A 5,331-nucleotide genomic window follows, 5' to 3' on the forward strand; every position below is an offset into this window, starting at 1 on the left:
ACATCCATGGTGGGGAGTGTTGTGGGGTGCAGACTGGGGTTTTGGAGATCCAACATGGTAAGGACGTGTCCCTGCAGAGGGTGGATCTGAGTCTAAACAAGTGGATGCAGGTATTGTCATGGAGGGACAGCCTGATGTGAAGAGTCAGAACCTGAGAGGGATGAAGAGGAAATCTATGTAGGGGAGCAGCTGGTAATGGAGAATGAGAGGCCCCAAGCAAGGGAAGCAGACAAAGTGTCAGGAGAGTGACAATGGAAATGGGAGATGGGTTACTGTGCTGGTTACCTATTTCTGCCTAACAATTCACTCCCAAACTCAGTGACTTAGAACAACAAACATTTTTTTTTTCAAACATTTATTTTTTAATTTTAATTTTTTAAGTTATTTAGTTTTGGCTGTGTGGGATATGGGGATCTTTGTTCCCCTCAGTTCAGTTCAGTTCAGTTCAGTCGCTCAGCCATGTCCGACTCTTTGCGACCCCATGAATCACAGCACTACCAGGGTTCAAACCTGTGCCCCCTGCAGTGGAAGCATGAAGTCTTAACTACTGGATTGTCAGGGAACTCCAAACCAACATTTATCATATCAGTTTTGTGTGTCAGGAATCTGGGCACAGCCTAGCTGGGTGCTTCTGACTCAGAGGCTCACAAAGCTCCCATTTGAAGTTTCAACTGAGGGAGAATCTGATTCCAGGTGCATTCATGTTATTGTTACCAGGATTTAGTTCCTCATGGGCTGTTGACTGAGAGCCTCAGTTCCTCCATGCTTGTTGGTTAGAAGCCTCCCTCAGCTCCTTGCCATATGGACCTCTTTATAGGGCAGTTAGGTTCCCTGAGAGGAAGAGAAAGACAGAGAAAGAAGGAGAGAGAAAATTAGAGAGAAGTCAGAGTCTTCTTGTAACCTAATCTTAGAAGTGACATCTCATAATTTTTGCCATATTCTATCATTGGAAATGATTAACTAGATTGAGCTCACATTCAAGGGGAAGTGATTACACAAGTTAATTAATACCACTGGGCAGGGATTCTTGAGGGCCATCTTAGAGGAAAAATATCCATTCTATCCAAAGTGATCTATAGATTCAATGCAATCCCTATTAACACTCCAATGGCACTTTTTTTTTAAACAAAAATAGTAAAACAATCCTAAAATTCATATGGAACCACAAGGGATCTTGAATAGCCAAAACAATCTTGAGAAAGAAGGAAAAAGCTGGAGGCATCATATGTCTTGATTTCAAAACACATTACAAAGTGACAATAATTAAAACAGTATGGTACTGGCATAAAAATAGTATGGTGTGGTATACTGGCATACACGAGGGGAACATAATTGAGAGTCCAACAATATATCAACATACTTATAGTCAACAAGAGTACACAATGAGGAAAGGATGGTCTCTTTGACAAATGGTGTTAAGACAGGGAATATAGCTAATATTTTGTAATAACTTAAGGGAAAAAATAAAAAGAAAAAATTCTCATAAAAATCAAAAAATAAGACAAAGCAGTAAAAAATAAAAATTTAAACATTGAAAACAACAAAATAAAAACCCAAATGACATTGGGAAAACTAGACATGCAAAAAGAATGAAATTAGACCCTTGTTTTACAGCATACACAAAATCAACTAAAAATGGATTAAAGATTTAAGTGTAAGACCATAAACAGCAATTAAGAAAAAAAGACATAGGGGAAAATTTTCATAACATGGGTCTTGGCAGTCATTTCATGGATATGACATCGAAAGCATAAGGAACAAAAGCAAAAATAGACAAATGAGACTACATCAAACTAAAAAGCTTCACTGCAGCAAAGAGTCAAAAGACAACCTATGGAATGGAAGAAAATATTTGCAAACCATATATCTGGTAAGGGGTTAATATACAAAATATATGAGAAACTCCTACAACTCAACAGCAAAAAAAAAAAAAAAATCAAACAATCAAATTATAAAACAGACAAAGGACTTAAATAGACATTTCTCCAAGGAATATATACAGGCTGTTAAGGTGTGAAACAGAGGGTGGCGCTGGCGGCGCTGGCGGCGTGGGCTCGGCTGGGGTGCCGGCTGAAAAGGCTGGGGCTGGCACGCAGACGATGGACAGCGGCCGGGCGCTCGTGGAGCCGATGCGAGGCGGCGGAAGCTGAGGCGGATACGCCCGTGTTCCAGTACGTGAGCGAGCGCGTGACTCTGACCGAATCTTCGTGCGGGGTTTCAGCTTCTCCCGGGCGCTGGGCGTGCCCACCTCCGTGCTGCCCAGCTATGGACCCCAGCCCCGTGCTGCAGGATCCAGGCCGTGCCCTACCGCCTGGAGCTGGGCCAAAAGATTTCATCTGCTGCCTGTGGTTATGGATTCGCTGTCCTCTAAAACCAAGGATATTATGAAAGTTTGGGGGTATGAGGCTCAACAAAGATGCTCAGCTCAGATTTCACAGGAGCCTGAAAGATAAAATGAGGGGATAAGAGTATGGCTTGGAGCCCTCGCCTGTGCCACTGCCGCTGGGCAGACCTCAGGAGATGCGGGTGCTGCAGGTCTCCTGTGGTAGAGCCCACTTGCTTGTCTTGACAGATGGGGAAAGCGTCTTCAGCATGGGGAATAATTCTTACGGGCAGTATGGAAGAAAGGTGGTCAAAAACGAAATTTATAGTGAAAGTCACAAAGTCCATAGGATGCAGGACTTCGATGGACAGATGGTCCATCGCCTGTGGTCAGGACCATTGTCTGTTCCTGACCAATAAAGGAGAAGTGTATTCTTGTGGCCGGGTCACAGGTGTGCAAACAGGTCTGGGTCACTATGATATCACCAGCATGCCTACCAACCTGGGCGGAGATCTTGCCGGAGTGAACGTCATCCAGGTGGATACCTATGGGAACTGCTGTCTGGTCGTGTTGGCCAGTGGGGGCCTCTTCAGGTAGGGGAACTCTGAGTACCTGCAGCTTGCCTCTGTCACCGACTCCAGACAGGTGAACGTCCTCCTGGTGTTTGCCCTTCTCAGGAGTGGCATGGGTGAAGCAGGCTGTGTGGGGGGGAGACAGGCTGCACTGTATTAAACAGAGAAGGACACGTTTTTGTCTGGGGCTATGGAATTCTTGGGAAGGGACCAAACCTCTTGGAAACCTCTCTTTCAGAAATGATTCCACCCACTCTGTTTGGCCTGATGGAGTTCAACCCAGAAGTCCAGGTTTCCCGCATTTGCTGCGGATTTGGCCATTTTGCTGCTCTGACCAACAGAGGAGAGCTGTTTGTGTGAGGCAAGAACATCCAAGGGTGCCTGGGTGGAAGACCAGTACTTCCCGTGGAGGTTGACTATTCCTGGGGAGCCCGTGGACGTGGCGTGTGGTGTGGATCACATGGTGACTCTGGTCAAGTCCCTCATCTGAACCTCCTCCTTGATCCTTTGGAGCCTGGCCCTGGCCTCAGGACCACTTGGCCTGCTCAGCAAGGGCGGCCACAGGGCTCTGAATAGGGCCTGAGAGTGTCAGGGTCCTCCATCCACAGGGCCGCGCTCCGTGCAGCCTGGAGCTGGGCGACGAGAAGTGCTGGAGTTGGTCCCTGCCCCCCCAGCCCAGGGTGAGGCACACTGTACAGATGCTGCCATTATCCGCCAAACCCAAGGCTGAGTGGCCCTGGCAGGTCGAGGATGATTGGCTTATCTTGGCTCCTTCCAGGGGACACACGTCTTCTGGTGTCACGTCTGGTCTTCAGAGATCTTATTCACTCAGCCATCTCTGGGCACTGCTGACACACAGTGGACAGCCCTGCATGGGGGTACTTCCTGGAAATGCCAGTGGGCGCCAGCCTGGGACCCTGTGGACCCATAGCAGTCACCTGCCTTGTAGCCCTTCTTACTGCCTGGCTCAGAAGACTTGAGAGGCCCCCTCAGGAAGAAGAGTGAGGCCAGATTTTTATGGGCCAAGGGCTTTGAACACAACCTGTGAAAGCTTGGCTGGAGTGCTCGCCTTGGAGAAGGAAAATTTAGAAATGGTAAGAAACATATGCGTTAGTAACGTAACGTGTCCTTTTCTTTAACAGCATCTTTTATTTTTTTTATTTTTTTAATTTTTATTTTTACTTTATTTTACTTTACAATACTGTATTGGTTTTGCCATACATTGACATGAATCCACCATGGGTGTACATGCGTTCCCAAACATGAACCCCCCTCCCACCTCCCTCCCCATAACATCTCTCTGGGTCATCACCGTGCACCAGCCCCAAGCATGCTGTATCCTGCGTTGGACATAGACTGGTGATTCGATTCTTACATGATAGTATACATGTTACAATGCCATTCTCCCAAATCATCCCACCCTCTCCCTCTCCCTCTGAGTCCAAAAGTCCGTTATACACATCTGTGTCTTTTTTGCTGTCTTGCATACAGGGTCGTCATTGCCATCTTTCTAAATTCCATATATATGTGTTAGTATACTGTACTGGTGTTTTTCTTTCTGGCTTACTTCACTCTGTATAATCGTCTCCAGTTTCATCCATCTCATCAGAACTGATTCAAATGTATTCTTTTTAATGGCTGAGTAATACTCCATTGTGTATATGTACCACAGCTTTCTTATCCATTCATCTGCTGATGGACATCTAGGTTGTTTCCATGTCCTGGCTATTATAAACAGTGCTGCGATGAACATTGGGGTACATGTGTCTCTTTCAATTCTGGTTTCCTCGGTGTGTATGCCCAGAAGTGGGATTGCTGGGTCATAAGGTAGTTCTATTTGCAATTTTTTAAGGAATCTCCACACTGTTCTCCATAGTGGCTGTACTAGTTTGCATTCCCACCAACAGTGTAGGAGGGTTCCCTTTTCTCCACACCCTCTCCAGCATTTATTGCTTGCAGATTTTTGGATGGCAGCCATTCTGACTGGTGTGAAGTGGTACCTCATTGTGGTTTTGACTTGCATTTCTCTAATAATAAGTGATGTTGAGCATCTTCTCATGTGTTTGTTAGCCATCCGTATGTCTTCTTTAGAGAAATATCTATTTAGTTCTTTGGCCCATTTTTTGATTGGGTCGTTTATTTTTCTGGAATTGAGCTGCATAAGTTGCTTGTATATTTTTGAGATTACTTGTTTGTCAGTTGTTTCATTTGCTATTATTTTCTCCCATTCAGAAGGCTGTCTTTTCACCTTGTTTATAGTTTCCTTTGTTGTGCAGAAGCTTTTAATTTTAATTAGATCCCATTTGTTTATTTTTGCTTTTATTTCCAGAATTCTAACAGCATCTTTTAAAAGTCTGTTTTGGAATAAGGTCTGTTTTCTGCCTTTTCGTTTTTTTAAGGAATATATACAAATATATGAAAAACTGTCAACATAAC

General features: G+C 44.8%; 1 pseudogene; it reads left to right on the forward strand.

Annotated features, from left to right (window-relative positions):
- Nucleotides 1-2,400: 2,400 nt before the first annotated feature.
- On the forward strand, nt 2,401-3,385 carry LOC138930041 (RCC1-like G exchanging factor-like protein; annotated as a pseudogene).
- The last annotated feature ends 1,946 nt before the right edge of the window (nt 3,386-5,331 follow it).

The sequence above is a fragment of the Ovis canadensis genome, chromosome X, assembly GCF_042477335.2.
Source record: "Ovis canadensis isolate MfBH-ARS-UI-01 breed Bighorn chromosome X, ARS-UI_OviCan_v2, whole genome shotgun sequence".
NCBI classification, from domain to species: domain Eukaryota; kingdom Metazoa; phylum Chordata; class Mammalia; order Artiodactyla; family Bovidae; genus Ovis; species Ovis canadensis.